The sequence below is a fragment of the Lissotriton vulgaris genome, unplaced genomic scaffold, assembly GCF_964263255.1.
Source record: "Lissotriton vulgaris unplaced genomic scaffold, aLisVul1.2 SCAFFOLD_1741, whole genome shotgun sequence".
Lineage (NCBI taxonomy): Eukaryota > Metazoa > Chordata > Amphibia > Caudata > Salamandridae > Lissotriton > Lissotriton vulgaris.
This window is the reverse complement of record NW_028252825.1, coordinates 161,815-178,713: the sequence shown is the minus strand read 5'-3', so window position 1 is coordinate 178,713 and position 16,899 is coordinate 161,815. Positions and strand designations below refer to the sequence as shown.

The window sequence follows — 16,899 nt, the reverse complement described above, 5'->3', positions numbered from 1 at the left end:
TGCGCTGGCGCTGTTTCGGCAGCCTAGCGCCAACGCACGTCCCTTTCACCATGGTGCAAGGGTGCCTGTGTTGTCGGCAGAATTGTTTTTGTGCAGGAAGGGGCACCTTCCTGCACACAAAAAATCCTGAAAGGCATTTTCCCTTTCCTCTGTGTGCTGCAGAATGCATATAGAAAGATGAAAAAATGAGGGGAAAAAAAGATATTTCTCTTCATTATGCCTCACTTCGGGAGGTGTAAGGATTTGGCTCTTCCTCAAGTTTTTTTTTAAACAATTTTATTTATTGGCATTTAGTGCAACATTACATTCAACTACATCATTCCAAAAATTACCAGTAGGCGGGGGAAGGGGAAGAGGGATAAGGCAAATTCAGCGCATACGGATAGCATAAATATATCACACTGAACTGAGTAATTGAAGTTGTACATTAGCAGCATATCTACGATCTTCAAGCGGGAATGTCAGATATAGCAGCAGGTGTGAAAAGCACACGACAAAAGGAATCTGTTACTAGAAACGCCTCTAGCAGTGGAGGAGTGGCGAGCCCGCCGTGCACTACCTGAGCTTCTCACACCCAATGGGATTTACGTATCATTCATTATAAATATTTCCACCAAACTTACCACACGCCATTCCACTTACACACACATGGGCTGCGTATAGATGAATATTTAAATGATGTAGGACAGACCAAGCTGATTTTGGACATCTAGCGAGGTATTGTAGTAAAGTGAAACTCTACTGGGAGCAGGTGGTCCAGCTGCTAAATGTAGTCCTGAATTGTAAGCTAGATTGCACGCCACAATTATGTTTGCTGGGTCTTTTGGCGCATTTAAAATCTACCAAGAAAAAATTGGCCGCCATAGTGTTACTCTTGGCAAAACGAAGAGTGGCCGTGCCTTGGGACAGGAGGAAGGCACATACTCCAGCTCGTTGGATACTGGGCTCTATCTATTGTAAAGACAACTTTTTGTTATATGCAGAAGAGCTGCCCACAACTGCCAAACCTTCTCATTTCTGGGAGCCTCTTACCACTACTCACGTGACCCTCCTGACCTACTTAAACCTGTTGCCTAATAGTTACATGTGTTGATCTTCTGTGTCATTGCTGAGAAGTATAATTTCTATGCTAAATACCACTAAGTGCTGTGCTGGATGCAGTTATTATCTGAATCATGTATAATGTAAGATAGGCTTGATATTATATACGCACATGGTTTGTTCCCTTTGCTGAAAAACGTATAAATAAAAAAAAATGGTTCTCAAATGTTGAGCCGGTTTAGGCATCGGTTCCCTGTAATTGGCCAATTGTTCTTGGCTGTATGTTGCATCTTGCAGCCATAGTGCGACCTTGGCAGCAGTTTTCTGTGAGAAGTTGGCCTGATATATGATGCTCACTAGTTCTAGTGATCACCTTGTATCAGTCCAAACAACCCTTATGGTGATTGGTTGTAGATCAACCTTATAGACCAGCTATCCTAATGGTAGCATGGACAAAGCAGTCTTAGGCTAAACTCTTTTGGCATGTGAAGCCAGCTGTTTTACCACATATAACCCCTTGAATACCAAATGAAAGGACACCACACAGGTTGTTATGAAAATAAACAATATATTTATTACTAACAAAACACCTCTGAACTCTTTAAGAGATCAGAGGGCTAAGCACATAACAAAACTCTTAAGAAAAATACAGTAAGTCGCACAAATTACAATGGTGCCCTAGGGGCACGGCAAACCATATACTAAGTAAATGGTATAAGTAGAACGATAGAAGAAATGAGGATGCCCAGAGGCTGTAGACTCCGTGGGGCTACACTACCCTAACCTTAGGTAAGGAGCAGGAGGCCCACGGGACGCGTGTGCAGTGTTAAAACACACATGCGGGTTCCAATGCGGGTTCCAATGCAAAGTCAATGGGCACAAACAAATTACGAAATAGGTAAGTAAAGACAGTTCCGACTGGTTGAGACTGAAACTACAGGATTCCTGGACACTAGGAGAGTCAATCTACCTATGAGCACTGAAATGCTCTTGTTACCTCACCCATGGGCTGCTGGTGCATAGGTGTGAAAGTGTGTCGGGTTTCCGCGTCGAAGTTGGAGAAAGATGCTGCAGGTGAACATCCGTCTTTAAGACATTGATCACCTAACGGCCATTTGGCTGGTTCCCACTCCCCGTATTTTAGACCTGTCGTTTCTCCCTTTTTACCTCTCCTTAAGGGGAGTCTTATATAGCGCTAATCATGCTTTGTACATAATATGTGCTCTAGAATGCCGTACCTCACATACAAACCAACTTAAAATTTGATTGTTGGTTTCTTCTTCCTTTTTGTTGAATACAGCTTGGAAATTCCATTTCATCAAATATTCGAACCACACAACAAGTGTGTGTGCTTTCATGTATGTTTGTTATTTGTCCTTGTCCTGACGAAAGCTCCCCTGACCCTGTAGGGCCCCGAGAGCTGAAACATGTCGACACCTTTTTTGAAAACGATATGGTAGTTCAATAACTCGACTACCGATATATCACAACGGTTTTAAGTATAGTGATTAGTCTTCTGTTTTTGTAAATAAAGTCTATTTTTGATCTAGTCATTATTTTTTAATTTTCCTACCCACTTTTCATTTCTGGACACTTCTGTAAATACCAGAAGTAGCCTCTGGTGAGGCAGGCATCCTGCACGTTAATCGTTGACCCTATGACTATGCCATGACTCCTGACGGGGCGGAAAAAAGATATACCGCTACGATACAATTCCAGGAAGTCTATGAGGGTTCTCGATAAAAAACTATTTGTTTTTTTGCAGAAACTAGTGTCCATTCTCTTTTTGATTGCCAGATGTCCGGAGTGATCCAAGGGTGGATCAAGGAAGATGGAGACCTGAAAACGGAGGGGACAATGTTCACAGTCACTAGCCGGTGACCGGCGTAGAACCAGGAAGGAACCAGATGCTGTTGTCGCGATCAGGTGAAGCGTGGAAGCTTGACTCTGCAGCCACGTGGACCAGGAGGTGTCTTCGACAACCAGGATGGAGGCACGAGCTGTCCCACGCAGCTCTCGCTGTCGGCAGTGTCTGTTCCGGAATCAGAGTCAACCGGCCTTGGCAAAGGCAACCCACGCGGTGAGTGAAGATGGCGTCTGGTGCGGACCAGGAGGGTCCGGGGTGCTTCTCCTTTGGAGGGAAGCAAGGGCCAGTCTGGAGCAACCAGACCAGCAGTGTAGATTTCAAGGATCGTCGTCTAGGAGGCCACTAGCCAGCCGGCAAGTGACCAGACAACGCGTCGAGCAGCAATCAAGCAAAAGGGCCCCACGCAGATCTCGTGGATGCTGGATGGCTGATCTTCTGTGCAGGAGCTGCTCGGGGCTGGGGCTTCTCAATCCCCAAAGCACTTACTCGAGGATGCCTCCGAAGTCGTGCTGGAAGCGAAGTGCAGTTTCTCCAAGATGGCCGGTCCCACGTGTCTCGTCGCACCCACGGATCTCAGCTGTGCTGCAGATGTGGGTTGAGGTCGGAGAAGTCTGGAAGTCCAGGTCTTGTTGGGCTCTGGAGTCTGGGTCCACCAGGAAGGACGACAAAGTGAACCACTAGGACGCTTGATGGTGCCTGCAGATGAAGGGTGGTCACTCCTTGACCACAAGGGAGATTTTCTTCAGTCTTCTGTGGAGCAGAACGTCGAAGTCCAGAGTTTCTTCTTTGAAGTTTCAATTCAGGATAATATAATTTGGTATGGGACCATCTCCTACCTTTATTCTGATAAAGGGGCTGTACTGTGACTAGGTCCCTCTCATGGGTGGGACCAGGAAGGGGGATGGTTACACCCCCTATCCTTTGTCCGGTTTCGCGCCAGAGCTGGGGTTGGAGAGCCCCAGCAACTGGTTTGAACCGGGGTATGCACAGGGACACCTTGTGTGCCCCAGGCATGTCTCATTCCTTTCAGCCCTGCCTATCTGGATACACAAAGTCCTGTCTGGGGTGGTGCTAGTACCTCCCCAGGCAGGAAATCCTTTGTCCTGGCCTCTGATGCTGGAACTGGCGAGGGGGTAGTTTTCCAATTCGTATGACACCTTACTCGACATGTTTTGATAATGCTATGCCAAAGTTAGCAATACCGCGAGGATTATAATGAACTTAAGAGTATATGGTACAGCGTTATCATGGAACAGCTATAAGGACATGGTTCCGAAAGCTGCAGACAGGCTCAGCTCATGCTAGAGCACCATCTCACATAATTCCAAGCACTCTGCCTTCAGGATTGATAAGGCCTTCCATAGGAGTGACTTATAGGAGTATATGTGTCCATTTTGGATTAGGTATAGGTATACTATATCTACAGCAAAGGGTGATTACACCACCTTTCCCCAGGTGTGTTACCAGCCAGTTGTGTTAGTTTTGATGGCCAGCCAGGCGTGGCATAATACATGCTGCAGCCCCTGGTAGGCCCTGGGTGCACCTATGCCATGGGTACCTAAGGTACACTGTACATGGGCTGATAAGGTGATCCAATATCCAATTAGATATGTACCCAAGGTACATGGAGTCCATTTTAACAGAGAGAGCAGGAAGCCTGGGGTCCTGGATAGCAGGATCCCAGGCCAACTATGTCGAAAACCAGCAAAACACTAGGCAAAACGTTGGGGGCAACCATAGTCAGATATCCACCCTCCTACACTTTCTTCTCCCAATATTCAGCCAGTTGGCGCTTATCCAAGATTAGGGGCATAGCAGTTAGGCGGCAGGTCTTTAACATAGCCAAGGAGGCTAACTATCGGTGCTTGAGGAACATGGTGACCAGTGATCGGTTGAAGTGTGGAATGTAGATCACGTCAATAGTCCGCAATTCTTGGACATTCCCAGGATAAATGTGAAAATGAGGCCCAATTTGATGAACATCTTTCACAGCGAGCCTCTTCCCTTAACCCCATACGGTGATGTTGGATGGGCGTACGGTATAATCTAAAGTGTATGAGGCGCAGTCTAAAGTTGGGTGAAAGGGCGCAGTTAGTTCCAAGCATTATGTCCATTTCTCAGAGGATATAGGTGGATCCTTATCCAGCATCCATTTGGCGTGCGCTTTAGGGGTGCACATGGGTGCCTTATTATGCAAAGTAGTATAGAGTCTAGTGACAAGCTTGCGATGTGAAGTGTTTTTCAGTATGTGTTTTCGGGTATGTAGGATTGGTAGGGGGACGGGCAAGATGTCATGACGCGCTCGACAGGTGGCACAGAGTTGATGATATACAAGTATATCCATCATAGTGGGACACAGAGTGTCTTTCGGTGCTGGTGGTGGAATGAATTAATTGGCCATCTGGGTATAAATCAGCAAAGGTGAACTGGTGTCTATTATGCGCACATGATTGCATGCCATCATGCTGTAGTGCTGGCACCATAGGTTTGCGTGCTAAGGAGATGGATGGAGCATATATCCAATTTAGATTTGCACATCTTCGCAAACTGCCCCGCTTCCATCTGACAGTCAATAGTGTTGGTTCTAGTACGTGTGAATTTGTATGTTTGATACAGCGCAGTGGGGAGCGGGATCAGAAAGGTCAAGTCAGCTTCTACCACTACGTGTGGCTGAAATTTAACAGAATATAGCTAACAATGTCAGTATACGGCCTGGGCACAACATGCGTATAATGCCAGGAAAAGATATAGGAATTTAGGCAACACAACCATGTTGGCAATCTCTAACCATCCAGATAGCAAATGGGGGAGCCGATTCCATGCTGGGAACCTTTCTTCCACCCAGGACATCGCCCTACCATAATTGGCCTGCCATTGTTTGCCCATATAGCGGCTGAGCCATATGCCTAGATATCGCACCTGTTCCGTTGCCCATTCCAGTGAGAACTCAGAGTTGAATCACGTTGTGCTGTCTGTGAGGGGGGAGATAACAGATTTTGCCCAATTTAATGTTATATCAGTCATACCCCGAAACAAAAAGACCCCCCGAATGATGGGATTGAGATTGTCTTGAGGATTTCTAAAGTATATCGCAATATCGCCCACGTCCATAGACATTAATATTGCCCTTGCTCGTAATTTGAGCCCCCTGTAAGCATGATGCTGATGCAGACCAGCCGCCAGGGGTTCCATGGTTACAGTGAACAAAATCAGGGATCAAGGGCACCCCTGTCGGGTGCCATGTGTGGGCGGGGACGGATTAGATAACATTCCATTCACACGTAATCTACCAGTTGGGGAGGTGTACAGTAGCAGAATGAGGTTCACAAAATGTGGGCTGAGGCCACGATGTTGAAGAAGAGTGAACAAGAAAGGCCATTCCAAAGAATCAATTGCCTTAATGGCACCTTGAGGGTGGCGATCTCTGCTCGTTTCGGATCCACACCATGCATGACCGCAAACAATGTAGGAGGTTGTGTGTGGTAAACCGGTTGGGCACAAAGCCGGAGTGATGTTTTGTTATGTTATATGACTTTTCTATAGTGCAAATCACCTACAGGTCTCTAAGCGCTTCATGAGAAGAGTGAGCAAGTCACTGGGCAGAGATCCAATAGCAGCCACTGGTAACGGAAATTATACGGAGGTTAGCGCCTCTCTAAACAAGAACGTTTTTAAAAGTTTTCTGAAGGTGAGCAGAGCCGGTTCCCTAGGTAAGTACTCCGGCAGATCATTCCAGATCTGCGGGATGGACACAGAGACCATGTTTGGAAGAAGTGGCGCAAGGCAGTTATCGATAAGCTAGGCCAGTATTTTGTTGTCCACATTTTGATAATGGCCTTTACGAATTACATTGATTTGTGGGTTTACCTGACTTAAGTATGGCAATGATAAATGCCACGCAACGTGTCAGAGGCAGTTCATTTGCCTCCACAGAGCCCTGATACATGAATAAAAAATGGGGCGCGGGGACGCTTCCCCAAGTTTACATGATTTTGTAATTATGGGACATCATCAAAATCCATGGGTGTTGCGTGGAAACACCCACCCCCACATCCATGGAATGCCTGCTGAGCGCAGAGAAATGCGATTTGTGCTGCGTCGCCTTCCTCAAGATTTATGAGACCACCCAAGCCACTCAGGGTGGCTTTGCGTGGCCTCATAAATCGGAGTCAGAGTCCTGCGTCACGCATGTGCCACTTTTCATGGTGTAAAAGGGATGCAGGGCTCTCATAAAAAAAATCTTTAGTCTGGATGTAAAGTGCCTCATGAGGCTTCCTGCAGAACTACACACTTCAAAATACTTTGATACATGCAGTCTGACTCCAGCATCCTTTACTTACGCAGACAAAGACGCACATACGAGGATTCAACAACACTGGCACCGCCTCCTGGTCTTGAGAGAAATACACACAATAGTAGCACACAACACAGAGGCGTAGAAATGACTTCAGCTGCTGTGCAAGGAGCCCAACTCTTCCTTCTGCCCCCCTTCATCCAACAGGGTTCCACCAATGTCACTCAAGGAGGAGGCGTGTCCCTCCCCTGCGCTCCCACACTCACCAGTCTTCCACTGTCAAGCCCGCACTCAAGATAAATTACAGATGGTCGCGTTGACAATGCACAATTCCTTCAGATTACACCATAAGGGTTTCTTGAAAGGAGCGTTGATTAAGGTTGCCACCGTGTGAACTGTTAAATGGTCGACCGAGGTGATTGGGCCATAGGTATGTAAGCTCACCCAGGTGACGCTAAAGCAGGGACATGATGGCCCGATTCACAAAGGTAAATTTACACTTTTGTGTAGGTTTACTACTTTTCGGTATTCACAAAGGTAAACTTAAACCAAAAGTCTTGCTTTCCTACTTTTCGGCATTCATAAAGGTAAACTTGGACTAAAAGTTTAACTTTACAAGTTTTCGGAATTCGGAAAGGTAAGTTACTGTTAGTAAAGTTCGACTTTTGGTCTAAGTTTAACTTTGGGAATACTGAATAGTAGTAAACTTACACAAAAGTGTACATTTACCTTTGTGAATTGTACCTGATATTTCCTCCAGGGCCACTATGAGACGTACTCTTCAAGCAGGGTAGGATATAAGGAAGGGAGAGCTGTGCTGGGCTTAAGAACCTTGAAAACCAATCTTTAAAGTATAAGTTGTTGTCAGTATTGAACTTCCTCTTACAAAGAGTAGAACTTGAGTGAACATAGAAAGAGTAGGTAGCCAGCTGGGTAACTGCACCAGAGGCAGTGATAGAAGGCTGGGAGAGCTGTGGTTGTGCTCAATAGTCTCAAAAATAAAATTTTAAAGTAAAAGTTGGTGTCTATATTCCACTTCCTCTAAAAAAGAGAAGAACTTGAGTGATCATAGAAAGAGTAGTTAGCCAGGTGGGATAACTGTACCAGAGGCAGGCTCAGCCGAGCATACACCCAGTCCCTGATGGCTGCTTCAGGCCACAGCCATCTTACAGGTGGCTGGTAAAATATTCATAAAATTGGTGACTATTCCTTCTAGGAAAGATACATGGGCAGTTGGCTAGAGCTCCTGCAAAGGAGGAGGAATGAGGGGTACTGATCACCCCAAGATCTGTCAAGGAATAAAGGAAGCCCAGGCAGGAAAGCTTCCATGGAGGCGAACATGTCCCTGGGAAGTGGTTTGGGGGACCTGGTGGGTTTTGCTGGGGAGAAGTAGAAAGCGTCTTGGCATGTTACATGAAAAGGGCTTGCAGGGCACAGTTCATGTTCAAAATCCACATGAGATAGTCACAGGAGACTGGTTCGAGTAAGATATATGCACTACTGCCCCATGTCATAAGTCCAAAAAGTGGCCTTGTGTGGTTGCGGGATACTTTTCCTTCTTTAACTGTGACTTTAAGAGGCTTACATTTCCATAAATCCAGTCCTCTGGCTTCTATTAGCCTTTATGTGGGTGTATCCTCAACCTCACCGATGCGTTTCGACTTTCTGTGGGCCTAGCAATTATTTATGAAGGTCTCCCTCTAGGCTTTCAAGTTGACAAAGTGAAAATTACGTGTAAATTCTGAATGGAGGCCTCAAACAGCTACTGACAGGCAGCTAATATTTCATAGAAGTTCTGTTGTGGTAAATAGTGTCCAAAGAAGAATTTTCTGGAGCTCGAAAGCACTGGACAGAATATCGACACTGATTGAACAGAATGATCTCTTATTAAAAACAATCTCGGATGACCCAATAGAAAATTTTGAACACATCACTAATGAGCTAAAAAATCTTCTATTGGACAAACTGCAACATGCCTCTAAAGGTGCGAATTATGGAAACAATAATAGCCGTAATAAAAATAACACACAAAATACCCAAAATTCTATAACTAAGAAAAAATTGAACAGACTGGTACGTGCACAATATCTGAATCATTCTATGTCAATTAAGAAAGAAGTAAATAAACTAAAAAACAAACTCAGTAGAGAAAAGCAAAGAATTAAAAAAGAAATTCAAGACCGCAATTGGGTGGACATTCAAGAAGCTGCAAAAGACATAAATTCTCGTAAATACTGGTCCCTTGTAGCTAAACTAACTGGCACGAAAAAGAAGCTACAAGCGATACCTGTTACACCAAAGGACTGGGAAACTTATCTAACAGATTTATACAAAGCAAACCCGATTAATTTTGAGGGGAAAAGCTCAGAACAAGACAAAGGAGACGCTGACTTACAAATACATAGAGTTACAGCTACCTCAGTGGAATGGAACATTAGAAAAGCGAGGAAAACAGGTGATTCTGGCCCAGACCAGATTCCTATAAAGATCTACCAGGCAAACCCAAGGGAATGGAGTAAGTTGTTATCAAACCTATTTAATTATATTCTTAAAACTGGACAAATGCCTAAATCTTGGCAGGGGAGTACCATCATCCCAATACACAAAAAGGGAAGTAAGACAATCGCAGGAAATTATCGGCAAATCGCGCAAATGGATGCTGCTGGAAAAATCTTCGCAGCAGAGGTTTTACAAAGATTAAAAGACTGGGCTTTTTCACTGGACAAAATTCCAATGTTTCAAGCTGGTTTTAGGCCAAAACATTCAGTTATGGATAATATTGCTATTATCCAAACAATAATAGACAAATACGTAACAGGTAAATCTCAGGCGGTATACGCAGTGTTCATAGATTACTCAACTGCGTTCGATCGAGTAGATCGACCTACTCTATGGCACAAACTCAAGGAACTTGGCATTCCAGACCTACTGCTCCAAACTATAGTGAACCTTCACACCGACACTTGGTGCCAGGTCCAAATGGGAGGTGAAAAGGGCTTAACAGAAAGGATAAAAACAGCTAACGGCCTAAAGCAAGGGTGTCTCTTGGCCCCACTACTATTCTCCCTATACCTCAGCGATTTACCTAAGCAATTACATCAAGGCTCAAATTTGTCCCCAAAAATCGCTAAACAAAGCATACAAGTGCTACTCTACGCCGATGATATCGTGATGCTTGATCTCACTCCCTATGGTCTGCAAAAATCCCTGGACATTCTTCATGATTATTCAAAAACAAACTTCCTAATCCCGAATTTAAAAAAAACAAAAATTGTGGTTTTCTCAAGGAAGAAATTTAGTGTTAAATATAGATGGAGTCTAGGCGGAGAAAAAATAGAAACAGTAAGCGAATACCCATATCTAGGCAGGATACTCTCGAAGAATATTACAAATGTAAAACATTTAGAAAACTTAATGAGGAAGTCAGAAGTGCATACTGAGGCCCTCTTAAGACTATATCGGACAACTGGGAATCGGCATTTCTCCTCTTTAATAAAAATATATAAGGCAAAAATTCCTCCTGTATTGTCATACGCAACAGAATGCATTCCAATGAAACAATGGACCTATATGGACCGCAAGGAGGGGAAAATCTTAAAAAAGATAATGAAAGTTTCTGACTCCACACCAGTTCAAGCGTTACGTTTGGAATTTTCGATCACAAGCTCCTACGCCACGGCGGTATCCAACGTAATCAGGTGGAGTTACAATCTTCTCCATGCAAAGGAGGGCACATTAAGACATTTGTTGAGACAAGAAATCTTCGAGGGAGAATTTAAAAATCAGACGTTTTTAAAAAATATGACAATTATCTTTCAAATGGCAGAGATTACCCCGGAAATGCTAAAAGGCTGGACATCCGCCCAAATGAAACTCTTCCTAAAATGCTTCACTCCGAAGTTAAGTTACGAACTAGACTACCAACACTGTAAAAAACTGTCAACATACAAATCTTTCGTAGATTCTTTGGAGTATAAGCATAATCAACCATATATTGGGTTTTCACTGACTCATGGCGCAAGGAGGACAATCACCTTGTTAAGACTGGGCACCTTACCCATACTAACTTACACAGTAAGATGGCTGCCAGAAGGATCTTTGTTATGCCCCCTGTGTGAAGGGGGAGACCAAACCTTAGAGCACCTGTTGTTCGTGTGTCCCAACTTAAAAGTATCTACTGCACGGACAAGATTCCTTGCCCCTATCTATCGATCTTGCAGAATCACCCGAGTGAGCGAATTAATAGAACTATGTAAACAGCCACCAAATTAATTTTTCTGTTATAACTTTTATACATTTCTTAAATCTTTTTTAACATTGTATTGATTAAAATGTGTAACTACTTTCTTAATTTTCTGTAAAATATAAATTTGTGGTCCTCTGTTGAGTACCTATACAAATAAAAAAAATTTGACTTTGACTTGACGTGTAAATAAAGAATACATTATGGGGCCGATTCCGATCTCGGTCGGAAGGGCACCGAATCGGGTTCGGCATCAGCAGATCCGATTCGGAGGCTTAATTTCTGTCCAGTTCATACACGGGTCCGAACTACGAAGTACGATGCGAAGAAGCGCAGAATATCTGTCCGAATCGTTTCCGGGTCCGAACCGCTCCGTACGTCTCGGCCGTAAGCTAACCGTGACACACAATGGAGACGTTTCACGACCGAGCCAGTACGATACTTGATTCGGACAGCCGGATCGAGTCAGAGCGTCTGGCTCTCAAATTCTCCCAGAGGAGAACTTTGGGGGTCCGCGCCGGACCCCCAGTTACACGTAGCCTTACGACTCGGACACAGGGGGAGACCCATGGGTCTCCCCAACACAGGCATGTACGGTGCAGATGGCACCGACGCGTACACACTGTAGGGGGCGCACTTGTCCGCGACGTACCCATTCAGTCAATGGGAGCCCATGTACGCGTTGTACGACCGGCTCCCATTGACTTCTATGGAAGTCCGACCGAACCGAGTCTGACAGCATACGACCGCATCGTACTCGCTCGGTCGGACTGCAAGAGTCCGGATTGGTCGGAAAACACCCTGGATCCGGCTCAATCGGAGTGCTTTCCAACCCAAATTGGAATCGGCCTCTATATGTCACATTTCTGAGGACCTCGTAATTTAAAACGCTTAATGGAGTCAGGAGAAGCCCTAAAAACCTTGGATTTACATATCAGTCTTGCTGTGGTGTAGATTGTGTGAGCAATGTGGTAATTATTGTAATGTGGTACTGCTTGGTCTGTCCCCAGGATGTTGTGTTCAACCTGAAGTGATAATCATGGGTTAACTCAACACCATCTATACACATTAAGTAGCCTCCTTTTGTATTAGCTCATATATGCGCTCCTTTATTGATTCTGTTTGTGGCTTTGAAATATCTCCACTGCTGTGTGTTGGCAGTCTCTAATGTAGGGTAATGAAATACACTGATAAAATGACCATAAGGGAATGTTGCACAGATTAACATCTTGAAAGAGCTCACTGGCTCTCGTGCCTTCCTGGTATCAGCAGCCTTTTGACTCGCTCGAACGGCGGTCTTAGGTGCGAGGGAACCAGTTTCAAGGTCGGAGTAAAATTATTTTCATCACTTTTTCAGACACCTCATCCTACTCTGACAGTTCGAGTGACTGAAAACCATCTACGAGTGCTGCCTCAAACCAACTGGGTACTTTCTTAGTCCAAGGCTGAGGAACGGGGCATGGGAGAAACCAAGTAAGGCAATGGTTGAACCCGAACAAAAACACATGGGAAATCCCTACATGAAGACATACCTTCAGATGGGGGGTACCAGAATTAACCCGCAAATATAATCTATGAATAAAGATCACTGGGCCATGAAGAAACCAGCCATTTGAGCAAGATTGTCTTTCATTCCAACTACACAATCAGAGAGAACCTTTTCTGGGCTGAAGAGACCATCCAGTTTCTATCCACTGACCCTAAATATGCCCATAGAATTACAAAACCTTGAGAAAACTGCACTTAGGGACATAGATTTCATCTAACAAACGGGCAAACAAATCAAAAATTATATATCCAAAGAAGAACACAATGCTCAACTCAGATTAAAAATCAAGCCAGGTAATAATCATCAAGCCAGCCGATAAAGGCGGTGCAATTGTTATGGATGATAGACTAACATACAAGAAGGAAATATTGCGGCAACTCCACAATGAGTACCATTATAAAAAAATGTTGGATGACCCCCCATCTGTATGATTGTGATGTGAGGCCAGAGGAACTCTGGTCCCATCCCTAATATGGCACTCACTTGTATTGCGTTCCCTTATTTGAAGAAAACAGCTTCCAATCAAAGTTCATTGATCATTTTTATTTTTATTTCATTGATTTTCTTGATGTTATTTTTTAACCATTTGATTCACTTTTCATCATGATTATATTCCTACGTAGTCAAGCATTATCATAAACGTGTCCAATGCATTTCGGGCATTAGTAGCATGCCCTTCATCAGGGAATAGACACTAGTGTGTCCAAGTGGGACAACCTTTCGTTTTCTGCTCTTGGCGAATAAAGTGACGAATCTGATTGGAAAAGCCGACGCGTTTCCAAACCCGGTCCAATTGTTCGGGTTTTTCCTCAGGGCAAACCTGGGTACCTTAATGTTCCAGGGCCGCTTTGGCGTGTGCACTCTTGATGTCGAGACGTTTTGCTTCTTGTGATACTTGTTTGTAGAGAGCTCTGCCCAGAGTTTTAACTAATGTCCGTAGGTAAACACGCACGCTCTTAACACAGTGTTTTTTAAACTCCTTTCAGCAAAAATCAGTGAAGGCGGCAGAGTAATTTATTTATGAAGATGCGCCGATACACAGTAATATGAACTAACAACGGCACATACAAAAGGGTGGTTCCCTCAGACCGTCTGGTAACATAGGATCGGTCTGTACCACGAGCTCTCTACAAACAAGTATCACAAGAAGCAAAACGTCTCGACATCAAGAGTGCACACGCCAAAGCGGCCCTGGAACATTAAGGTACCCAGGATTGCCCTGAGGAAAAACCCGAACAATTGGACCGGGTTTGGAAACGCGTCGGCTTTTCCAATCAGATTCGTCACTTTATTCGCCAAGAGCAGAAAACGAAAGGTTGTCCCACTTGGACACACTAGTGTCTATTCCCTGATGAAGTAAACAAAACGGAGTTTGGTCCTGGGACAGAGGGGCAGCTGGACCTAATATAAAGTAGAAAATTGAAGATGCTAGCCCTCCACCACTTGTCTCACAATTTTTGTGAATACAAACAGACACTTGTTTTGTTTGTATGGGCGAATTTATTTAACCCTTTTCATAAATTTTTTTGTTGTCTTATTTATAGAAACATTTTAGGTGAGAAAAGGCACAAAAATACAAACATTTACATTATTTACAGCTCACACGCATACATCTTTCATACCACTATTACAACTTAACATATATACAAGTAATCGACATATTTTTTACACACTATATATACAAGCTTCTTTGTGAGGAAGAATTTCAATTTTTAAACCACAAATAATGATTCTCTGTGGAGAGTCAAATTGTTACGACGCCCAACAAGGGTCAAACAACAAAAAGGCAACAAGAAAATGAATTGCGAATTCAGTGGTTGAAAATAGTAAATCAATTATAACACAAATGTTAACTCAAAGATGCCTAATTTGCTGTTATTTGCCAACGCGTTTCGAATCTGAGTCTGATCCCAGATTCTCCTCAGGGCTCTTTAAATGAAGAGTCTGTAAGAAAGAGAGGAAGCTTGCTTTAGCCACTACACATCTAGCTATTTTGTTCCCCTAAGCGGAGAGATTGTTAAGATTTTTACCTCAAAAATGGAAGGCGCGGTCCCGCGATGCCATTTTCAGGTGAGGGCTTTAGTTTTACGAAGAGGTTCTGTTAAAGAAATTATGGTGGTTAAACAACCATCCAGAGACACACAGGATTTTGCGGCTTCAAACCTTCAAAGCAAAAAGGTCCTACCTTTGATTGTGGGGTCGCTAATATTTCTTATTGGCGCTGTGTTTATTTCGCTGTTCAGGCAGAGCTGCTGCAGCCTATTACAAGTCATAGAAAAACCATCTACTATAGTCAATTTATCACCTAGGGCATTATCAAAGGACGAAGAGTCAGTTTTGAATCTGGGACTAAAATTCGTCCCAACAAGACGGACAGATTTCACCAAAATAAAGTTGGAAGCGATAGAATTCTGTCGGAAAATTCGACTTAAAGCGTTTTTCGCTAATCAACCACCAAGTAACAATATGGAAACTACGGGCTTGAGGAACAAATCTACTTTCGTACCCACTCAAAACATCCCAAAACAAGTTCAAGCATTTGAACAAATTCTCCTATCATCCATTAATAAATTGGAAAACCAACAGAAATTTGTCAAACCTAATATCACCAAGGGGCAAAGGACCGCCATACAAAATCTTAAGGCAGATTCTTCTGTGGTGATAAAGCAAGCTGACAAGGGCGGGGCGGTCGTTATTTGGCCAAGGGACAAGTACCTAGCTGAAGGTAGTTCCCAAGTCAACAATCAGGAATGGTACCGCAAATTGACAGAAGACCCTCTACAACAAATACAGTCTTTGATTTTAGAGGTAGTACAAAGTGGGAAGGAGAGTGGATTCCTGGGCCCAAAAGAAAGTGATTTCTTAATTAAAAAATCTCCTAGGACCCCGGTGGCATACTTCTTGCCCAAGATCCATAAAAATCTGTCTGAACCCCCGGGACGTCCAATTGTCTCGGGGTGTGATTCATGCTTAGAGCCATTGTCCAAATTTGTGGATTTCTTCCTTAAGCCTTTTGTAGTCAAAGTGAAAGCTTACCTCCGTGATACTACGGATTTCCTAAAAAAAGTTGAGGACACTGTTTTTGATGACACCTCACAATTAATGGTCACCATGGACGTTACGTCTTTGTATACACAGATTCCTCAAGAGGAGGCTCTTGAGGTGATTGAACTCTATCTAGACTCCAGAGAGAGACCCCACAGAGTCCCAACGCCGTTCATACTTAGACTGGCTGAAATAACTCTGAAAAAGAACTATTTCCGTTTTGACAATGAATTTTTCATGCAGATTAAGGGCACCGCGATGGGGTGCCCTTATGCTCCGGAAATGGCGGTTCTGTTCATGGCGGAATACGAGAAAAAGTTTGTTGACACCAATAACCCTTTCATGCAACACATAAAGCAGTGGTATCGTTACATCGACGACGTGTGGCTCCTGTGGCAGGGGAGTCACGCAGACTTGGTTGACTTTCACCACTGGCTTAACTCACGACACCAGGATATTCATTTTTCGCTTGATTCAAGCAACGTCAAAATGACGTTTCTGGACGTGGTTATGAAAAATGTGGGAGGAATGCTGAAATCTTCACTGCATAAGAAGGCAACGGACAAAAACACCATTCTTCATTATGGCAGCTCGCACCCTCGAAATTTAAGGGCCAATTTGCCCTACGGGCAACTACTCCGCATTCGGAGAAATTGCTCAGATGTTGAACAATTCGAACAACATGGCCAACATTTTTGTGATGAGTTACAACAAAGGGGATACCCCAAAAAATTACTAAAACATTCTTTTAAGAGGGCAAGATATACACCCAGAGAATGCCTTTTTGAAACAAAAATCAAACGTGAATTGGAGAGTTTGGTCTGTGTCACCACTTTTTGTGCAGAAACGCACAAAATAAG

General features: G+C 43.8%; 1 protein-coding gene across 1 annotated transcript in view; it reads right to left on the bottom strand.

Annotated features, from left to right (window-relative positions):
• LOC147662001 (dedicator of cytokinesis protein 5-like) overlaps positions 1-16,899 on the bottom strand; it is a 202,657-nt gene that overhangs the window by 85,376 nt on the left and 100,382 nt on the right. The gene's annotated exons all lie outside the window — the stretch shown is intronic.